Source organism: Mesoplodon bidens (genome assembly GCF_964165515.1).
Source record: "Mesoplodon bidens genome assembly, chromosome: 4".
Classification (NCBI taxonomy): Eukaryota; Metazoa; Chordata; class Mammalia; order Artiodactyla; family Ziphiidae; genus Mesoplodon; species Mesoplodon bidens.
Window position 1 is genome coordinate 49,473,444 of NC_138160.1, and position 10,299 is coordinate 49,483,742.

The following is a 10,299-nucleotide window of genomic DNA, read 5'->3' on the forward strand; positions in this document are numbered from 1 at the left end:
TTATTAACATCTTCTCAGTGCACCAATAGAGTAGATACTATTATTACCACTCTCATGTTATAAGCAAGGACACTGAGGCAAAGAGAGGCTCAGTGTCCTGGCCAAGATCACCCAACTAGTAAAGCAAGTAGGTCTAGAACCCAAACCCCAGAGCTATGGAGCCTAATGTAGGGCTCCCAACAATTCTAAGAACCAGGGACTTTCATTATCACCATCTGACTTCGAGAGAACCTGGGATTTAGAGAGCCTAGGTGACTTCCTTGACCTCACCTAGTTAGTAAAGAGCAGTGCCAAGAAGTTTACCCAAGCAGCCGGGGCCCCTGAGCCAATGCACTGAATCTTTTCAATGCAGAGTCTCCACGTTCAGGACGGCGCCTCCAACCTCTTTGCTGAGAATGGCTATCATAGTGACAAAGAGGCTGGTGAGCAGAGAAAGGAGGTGAAAAGGCATTTGGGCGGGGGGAGACTACAGAATAGGCTCTGGGGATTATGGAAGAAAGAGAAAGCTCTGTGCTTTATGGAACAGTAGTGGAACTAGTGCAGCCTTTCAAGATACAAGAAGAGGAAATGAATCAGAAAATAGAAAAGGCAGAGAGATTGAACAGAAGCATGGAGGGGAGAGAAGGGAGGGCACTGAAAGTGGAAAGAAAGAGAAGAAGGTGAACAAATTATAGAGAAGGCTATAGAATAAGTGTCCGGGAAAGTCCTGACCACCAGCTTGTGAGGGGCCAGAGTTGAGTGGGTGAAATGACAGCTCATGGCACAGCCCAGCCTCTGGCAGCTCTGTGTGACAGCCACATGCAGCAACATCAGGCAGGCTCTTTCTCTGTGGAGGTGAGGACTGTAAGACGAAGCCCTTGGGGCTCTGCTCACAATAAAAACATTGTACAGGCCTTCTACACATGACTCAGTGTGTATTGTGTGTCTGATTGAAAAAAAGAACAGCTTTACCTACAAGTGCTAACGTGTTGGCCAAGTTGAAACGAGTGCACTATTACATAAGAAATGAAAATACCTGGGGAGCAAGCAGTTTACCACCTTGTATGGGACATGCAGGATCCTTAGAGGAAAAGTGCCAGGCAACTCTTTTGCCAACTGTGAGAATAGCTGTGGTTGGACTGGGTGTTTTGTTTTATTTTGTTTTGTTTTGTTTTGACCCCAGTGTTTGGCATGGAGTCCTGAACACCAAGTGGGGCCCCTGAACCCTGCCTGACACCAAATTGCATTCTCTAATGTCATTCCTGTTTTGCTTTGTTTGAGGACTGGATAACAACAACAAAGGGGAAAGGGAGAGAGTAATTAAAGTGTGTTTTGTGAAAACTTTATGCGCTAAGCCTGCAAGAAAGAAAGTGTAATGTTTAAAAGTAAGGACTCCGGGGCTAGACATAGTTTCAAGTCTTGGCTCCATCATGTCCTAGCTGTGGGACCTTTGAAAAGTTCATTCAGTCTCTCTGAGCCTTAATTTTTTTCATCTGTAAGATGGGTAAAATAATAGAACCAACCTCCGAGATCTCTTGTGAGAACTGTATGAGGTAATGCAGGCGAATAGCTTAGCTTAGAACCTGGCCCATGGTGCCTAGCAAAGGTTAGCTAGTACTATCATCTGTACAATGGGAGAGATAACCTCCCCCAGTTCCCTTAAGGGACTTTAAGGCTGAAACAAAAGGTTAGCAAGATAAGAGCTCTTTAAAAAGTACTTCTTATTATCTATTTTATACTACACAGTGTGGTAAAGGCAATATTGGACACAGAGTTAGAAGACTTGGATTCTGGTCTCTGGATCTTCATCTCTTCATTTAAGGAATGGGTTTAATTAAGTCTTTTTTACAGTTCTTTTCAGCTCTTTTACATCTTGGGACTTCAGTGCCCATTGATTCCCCTGCCCATCTGCAGCAGGAAGGGGGAGACCCTCACTCTGGTGGACTTGTGGCTGTAGCTCCCATTCCCTGCTGGCCTACCAGGGCTCCCACTGATCAACTTCTTAAAAAAGAAAAAAAGAAAAGTACTCACACATACCTGGGAAGATGTGCCAGATACCTTAAGTGAAAAAAGGCGAATTGAAGACCTATATGTAATTCTATTGCATAAATATTCTAGAATAATTTTAAAATACAGATTTGTACATGCAAGGATTATCTGTTAGGCAGGATTAAGAGGAATTTTACTTTAGACTTTAAACATGTCTGTAGGGGCTTCCCTGGTGGCGCAGTGGTTGAGAATCCGCCTGCCGACGTAGGGGACACAGGTTCGTGCCCCGTCCAGGAGGATCCCACATGCCGCGGAGCGGCTGGGCCCGTGAGCCATGGCCGCTGAGCCTGCGCGTCTGGAGCCTGTGCTCCACAACGGGAGAGGCCCCAGCAGTGAGAGGCCCACGTACCGCAAAACAAAACATGTCTATATTGTTTGAACCTTATACTGTGAGCACGTTTTATTTTATAAGCAAAATAATAATAACAAAATGTAAACAAAATTAAAACGTGTTCATTGTAGACAGTTTGGAGAAAAAAAGAAAGAAAAATCTCTTATAATCCACCCCAACCTAGAAATATTGCTATTAACATGTTAATTTATATTCTTTCAGTCTTTTTTCTATATGTAGATATCAGCTAGAAATATATATATGTATGTACAAAATGTAATCATATTGTCCATGATGTCTTATAATTAGCTTCACTTAACCATATATTGTTTATAGGTTTCCATGTCGTTAAAGTTTCTTCTACAATCTACAGCATGATTTTAATGACTGCTTATTTTTCCATATTGTATGTGGCCAGTCTTCCACTGCTGTACATTTTGGCTGTTCTCCGTTTCCCCCCATTGTAAGTATTGACAGGCTTTTGGAGAGTAATGAATCGTTGAAATATTTGGCTTGATTTCTCTCTTTGGGTAGAGCCGGCTGCTCTGTCTTTTCTTCCTCTTTGTATCCTTCAGCTTTTGGGTGGAGGCCCAGAGAGCTCCACAAGGGGTGGTGTGTGTTTAAGAAACTCAGCTAAAGAAACAAACGGATCGCAAAGAGCTCTGAACCCAGAGTGTTGGGAAAATGCTGAGCATTGTAATTGGCCTCATGTTGCTCCCGTGAGAGATGCCATCTCCCTAGGCCTCCAAAGTTCTGGCAGGAATTTTAACTTTTCTCATCCAACTGATGACAGACGAATATTCCTCACTTCAACAGTTATGTGCAACCCCCAAAATGTTTCCTTGAGTCTGTCAAACATTCACTGGAAATGCCTACCAGCTCATCTTTGAAGATGGAAAAGCAGGCATGGTGACATCAGCAAATCCGGACCGAGGGCTGTAGGTTTCATCAAAAAGATAGCCTCTTAGACAGCGCTGGCCCCTGCTCCCTGAGCCGGGCTGTTGGTCCAGTTGTGACTCAGGAAGGAATGCCCCTGACAAGCTGCGGGCATGCCAGGGAATTACTCAGCACATGCCAACAAGTAACCTCATACGATAATCAAATGCGAGCCAATCTGCGAATGCTTTGCGTAACAGCGTATTTGGATTTGGGGCTTAGCTTTCAGGGCTTGAGTTTCACGTTTGCCTGAGCACACTCCCAGGGCCCCTCCTGTGTGCCCTGCCTCTGCGTGCGAGTGCAGACAGCAGTCCCACCCAGAGCCAGAGCTTGGCTCTCCCCTCGAGGTAATGCAGAGCCCTGCCAGGGAACAGCTGTCTCTCATCTGTCTGCACTCCTCACTCCGGCCTGCACTGCTTCTCCATATGCCCTGGTTCTTACCAGTTGGCTGGCAATGTGAGTGACGATGCCTCCTTTTCCTGTTGGGACACTTAAGAGTCATTCCTGGTATTGTCCTGGCCTTTGATGTACCTTACCAACAAGAGAGAGGTTCGTTGACTGACAACTGCTGATACAACAAAATTCTATCCAGTCCTGGCTGTAGGAATCGGCAAAATATTCCTGCATCAACAGGTCTTTGGGCTGTCGGACAGCCTCCAAAAGGACAAAGAAGCTTACAGATTTTTAAGGCCCCTCACTCCTGCATCTGGCGTTTCTCCTGCAGATATCGTGAGAACTAAGAGTTTGATGGATTTAATTTAGTATCCACGTGATGGTGATATGCTCTCTGCTTTTCTGCATGAGTTTGCTACAGAATAGCAGCCACAGTCTGGGATCCCCTTCAGCCAGAGGCCAGAGCCAAATGACATGGCTGGACCACCCATCTCATCAGTACCCCCTCGATGTATGTCAGAGTTTCCTCAAGGCCTTGGGTGTTCGTGTACTCAAGGTGATATTGAACATGAAGTGTTCAAACAGCAATACCTTAAATGAGAGACAAAGGCTGGTCAATGATCCTCGTCATAACTCTCCCACTGAAGGAAGCAGTTACATCAAACTCCAAGCAAGAAAAAATTGTTCCCATGAGATAGGGCTTTTAAATTGCCCCTGCCCTGGCCACAGTACTCTCAGAGAGAGAACGCTGATCTCACCAGGAGAATGTGGTTGTGACTGGAGTGCCCAGGTTAGAGATAGGAAGAGCTGCAAGTGACTCAGAAACAGCTATATTAGAGATGCAAAGTCTCCCCCTGGAATAAGTTGATAAGGACTGAATACCTAAACACAGTACTTTAAAAAAGAAACGAATCAGTAGTTAAAGATCCTGAAGGAAGAAGCTGACATTCCAAAACACACTTAATAATAAGACCCCATGGGATGTTCAAAAGTTCTCCAGAGTAGGTGTGAACAACTAGATTTTCCTTGCCCCATTAGTTAAGGGTTCCCCGCCTCTGTTTTTTTTTTTAATTAATTTAATTTAATTTATTTCTTTTTGGCTGTGTTGGGTCTTCGTTGCTGCATGTGGGCTTTCTCTAGATGTGGCGAGCAGGGGCTACTCTTCATTGCAGTGCACAGGCTTCTCATTGCGGTGGCTTCTCTTGTTGCGGAGCATGGGCTCCAGGCGCATGGGCTTCAGTAGTTGTGGCTCGTGGACTCAGTTGTTGTGGCTCGTGGGTTCTAGAGCGCAGGCTCAGTAGTTGTGGCACACAGGCTTAATTGCTCCACGGCATGTGGGATCTTCCTGGACCAGGGCTCGACCCCGTGTCCCCTGCATTGGCAGGCGGATTCTCAGCTACTGCGCCACCAGGGAAGCCCCACCCCCCCATTTTTTAATAAGGAAAAACTGACGGTTGATATCTGAACGCATTATATAATGGACTTATTACCAAATGTGGGTTCAGTAATTCTCAAAAAAAAAATTCCCATTCCTTTCAGAATGAAAGAGAACTCCTTTAACTTCTGTTAACTCTAGATATATTGGGGCTGGTAGAATCCTTACTGTGTCTCTAATTTTAAGCATGGATGGTAGAAAGCAAAGGGTACACAACCTAGGCAGCTATCAATACTTTTTGTAGCACTGGATATACCAGCAAGCCAAGGTCATTATGAAAGTAAAATTTCTTTCAAAGTAAAAAATGTACTACTAGTCTTTTACTAGTACAAGAGTAAAGCACAGGAGTTACCAGTGCTTTATTGGTAATTATAAGCCTCCAAAAGTCTCAACAAGTTGACCATACACTACCTATGTACAAGAACATATAGTGTGGCCTCCAGTGATAATAATGAAAGGAAAGAATAAATTTTGGAAATTCTTTACATGGTTTGTCATAAAAATTTATCAGTCCAAACTCCCAAATTATAAAGACAAGTTTTGAAGGGTTAAGAGGTGTGCTTCAAAGAGCTGTTTCCTTAATATGAACTTTGTGAAGATCATTAAAAATTTTAAAGTCACACAACATGTAAGAACACCTCAGGCTCACAAGGAAGGTTGTGGAGCTTAGGGTGAAAACCTTTGCTGATGATTTTTTTTCTAATTTAATTTTTATTTTATATTGGAGTATACTTGATTTACAATGTTGTGTTAGTTTCAGGTGTACAGCAAAGTGATTCAGTTATACATATACATATATCTATTCTATTTCAGATTCTTTTCCCATATAGTTTATTACAGATTATTGGGTAGAGTTCCCTATACTCTACAGTAGGTCCTTGTTGGTTATCTATTTTATATATCGTAGTGTGTATATGTTAATCCCAAACTCATAATTTATCCCCCCACCAACCTTTTCGCTTTGGTAACCAGAAGTTTGTTTTTGAAGTCTGTGAGTCTGTTTCTGTTTTGTAAGTAAGTTCATTTGTATCATTTTTTTAGATTCCACATATAAGTGATGTCATATGATATTTGTCTTTCTCTGTCTGACTTACTTCACTCAGTATGATAATCTCTAGGTCCATCCATGTTGCTGCTAATGGCATTATTTTGTCCTTTTTGTGGCTGAGTAATATTCCATTGTATATATGTACCACATCTTCTTTATCCATTCCTCTGTTGATGGACATTTAGGTTGCTTCCATGTCTTGGCAATTGTAAACAGGGCTGCAGTGAACATTGGGGTACATGTATCTTTTTTTTTTTTTTTCTTTTTGCGGTATGCGGGCCTCTCACTGTTGTGGCCTCTCCCGTTGCGGAGCACAGGCTCTGGATGCGCAGGCCCAGCGGCCATGGCTCACGGGCCCAGCCGCTCCGCGGCATGTGGGATCCTCCCAGACCGGGGCACGAACCCGTATCCCCTGCATCGGCAGGCGGACTCTCAACCACTGCGCCACCAGGGAGGCCCCATGTATCTTTTTGAATTATGTTTTTCTCCAGATATATACCCAGGAGTGGGATTGCTGGATCATATGGTAGCTCTAGTTTTAGTTTTTTAAGGAACCTCCAAACTGTTCTCCATAGTGGTTGTACCAATTTACATTCTCACCAACAGTGTAAGAGGGTTCCCTTTTCTCCACACCCTCTCCAGCATTTACTGTTTGTAGACTTTTTAATGATGGCCATTCTGACTGGCGTGAGGTGATACCTCATTGTAGTTTTGATTTGCATTTCTCTAATCATTACTCTGCTGCTGATTTCTGATGCTGACTGGGAAAGAGCAATTCCCAGGAAGAACCCAGCAGCACCTTGGAGTAGTGCTGCCCTCATAGGCAAATCTCAGCTTTGCCACACCTGCTGAAGAACTGTCTTCCATTGGTGGCAGGGTTGTCCCTGGAGTTCCTTCTCAGAGGTCATCAGGGGCATAGGTGTCCCAGTCATGTTACTCCGTGAGCTGTACTGTGAGGGCATCCTCAAAGCAATGCACTTTCCAATCCCATGCCCTTCCACTGAACGAAACCCTGCAAACATGAGCGCCTATCGGGAGCAAAACATGGTGCTGTCCCACCGCCACTCTGCTATTTATCTGCTTTTTTCCTTTTGCTTGGTCTCCAGCTCCAGGGAGCCAATGCGTATTTTATTTTTCCAATCTAAAGATGAATAAGGAGCCTGTCTTCTCTAGTCTGATGCACAAGATGAACTTTCTCAATTCATCCTCCTCAAGGAAAAGAAGTTGTTGGGTGAGCCCTGTGTGTGTTTCAGTTTATACACGTCTTAGAAATAGCATATACACACACAGATGCAGGGCCCCCTCTCTCAGGAAGCCTTTGCTCCTTTTATGTGTATCAAGTGATATAGAGGTTGCCATGGTTAGTATCTCTGTTTTGCTCATAGTGTTGGGGAAAAAGCACCCAAAATGGGCATATTGCAATTTAGAAAATTCCCTGGGTACTTTTAAAGCACTGGATCACAATGTACATTTTTTTAAGTGTCGTCAATGACAGCATGTTGGTTGTCATTTTTTGAACACTTCTTTGTGGAAGGACTCATCCATAGCTGGATCGCTGTTTCTATTTTCTTAGATGCCTGTTTGTTTCCCACATTTAGGATTCATTTGGATTATCTCAGGTAAATCTACTGACAAGGGTGGGAGGAGAATGAAAATCGGGGAGGGGAGGCGGTCAACATGGGAAAGGGATGAGAAAGGCAAGCTTGGATATTTAAAAGTGTCCATCATTCTTACTCATTTCCTGGGTCTGCCACCTTCTGTCTGTGTGACTTTGGGACCCTCTCTTCCTCAGTTGCCTCATCTGTAAAGCTGGGATGATAACAGGGCCAACTTCGGGGAGTTGTGAGGTGTAACAAGTTACTATTTAAGTGTTTAGAGCGCTGTCTAGCACATAGAAAGCATTCACTAAATGTCCCCATCCTTATTCATACTTCAGTCATTACATAAGGTGTTGGGGGCTGGGCCTTTGGAAGGAGAATGATTCTTCATATCAACACCCCCATCACACATTATTGAAATATTTTGGTGTGAATGGGGCCAACTGACACCCAGACTTCCCCTCCACTGCTATCCCCTCTCCTCTCTCCAGGTTCAGTAAGTTCCTTTATCTACTCTAAATCACAGATAACTTATCAACGTACTGCTCCTGGGGGAATCTGTATTTTAACAAAGATCAAAACCTTAAGTGAAAAGGTGTCAATTGGTGGAATTTCAGAAGGTGAGGGTGGAAGGAGGTTTCTAAAACCCTTCCAATCACACCCCAGGTGTGGTTGCTTCAGATGTCTACCAGTAGAAGCTGACTCTGGCAGGAAGTCACTTGCACTTTTCACTAATTGAGGTCCTGCTCTCCTGAATCTTGCAATCTAAAAAAGAGAACTTTGATCCAGAGTGATAATAGACCAAGTAAGTTACCCCTCTGTCCAGGTATTGGCTGGGAGGTGGAGGGGGGACAGTCAGGTGGCGCAAGAGCTCTTGTTGGGCTTCAAGAACTTCACAGTTTATTGGAAGGGACAAAACACATCAGATGGTGATAAGGAAATGTGTGTGAGTAAAAGGAAAAGAGGTGTGTTGACAGAAGACAGCCTGAGGAGTTTATAGAACAGGAATGTTTCTCAGGAACTTGAATGAGTTGGAGGTCTTTCTAAAGGGTTAGGATTACACTGCCTGGAGGCTGAGGTATGGCTTGGAAAGTGACTTAGCCCAGCCCTTCCTAGCTGGATGATTAACTGGCTGATCTAGCACAGGGATCTTCACTGGAGAGAAATGGGAGCTCAGTTTTGATGATTCATTCTCATCTACTTGACATCATTTTCAGATTTTCATTTAACTTTTCCCTTCCACATCAGATACCCCTAATTCTTGGGTGGTCTGCCACACCACTTCCTGCCAAGTCCCAGCTACTTTACTCTAGGTGGAGGGCTGGGGTACTGGATCTTATTTCAAAAGAAGAGAGGAAATTGAAACCAGAAAGTCTTTGTGATGAACTTTAAGAGATTCTTTTTTTCCTCCAATACAGGTTTCCCAAGGCTGCTATCTCTAGCTTAGGATATGGTCCCTTCTTTCCTTCTTTCTTCCTTCCTTCCTTCCTTTCTTTTCTTTCTTTTTGTGAGAGTTAACCATTCAAAATGGAAGTCTTTTTATAATTCGATCTAGTTATGCAAACATAGCCCATTGATGTTAACAAATAGAGATTGGATGCAAATAATCCACTCAAGCATAACATGGAATAATTAGTAGGAGCTAAAGCAAACTGTGTTTCTCCCCACCACCCTATTACCTCATAAGAATTCCTTCCATTTGGAAATGAGCAAGAGGGAAAGAAAAAAAAATGGGACCATTAAGATGTTTCAAACGGTCTTAAAATGACAGCAATAAGTTGCTTAGATCACACAAGATTGCCATGTAGACAACCGAAGTAACTTCACAGTTATGTGAAATTAGGCATGCATCCCTAAGAAAGGTTCAGTATCTCCATCTCATGAAGGCTAAATTAACTACCTCAGGAAATCAGATCCCAAATGGAGGTCACTGAATCAGTGATTCATAGCCAGGTGTGCAGAAGACTAGGTTCTCTGCAATTCATTGAGTAGGGCGTCACTGAATATAGTGAAATTTTATGACATTCCCTGGGGCACTGGCTGTTTTAACTATTCTGGATAGACAGCCAAGCAGTTGCTGGGTGAGGCTAGTACAAGGAATCCTAGAATGGTAGTGGTATTGCCATTTTCTGTAGAGAAGAAAGTTTCTGTTGAGTAAAAGGAGGTAGGTAATATAAACCAGTTCACAGCAAGTCCTCACACCTCTGAACTGGCTACCATTACTGCCTGCTTTTCTCAGCATGCCATTGCCTTATGAGTGGCTGTTTGATCAAGAGGCTGAAATCTTGACTGGTGCGGTGGGTCAGATTTTCTTTTAGAATAATTCTTGATTTGTAAAGCTTTTTTTTTTTTTGCAGGGTCCAGGACTGGGCCCTGTGAACCTTCATAGGTGGCAGAGAATAAGAAGAAAAGTTGGGAAAAAAGAGATAGCAATACTTCACGTTAGGGAAACACTCCAGAGAAGCATTTTAGTGAAATCTTCCCGATTTAGCTCTGTGACTGAATTACACACAAACCAAGAAATGCCCAG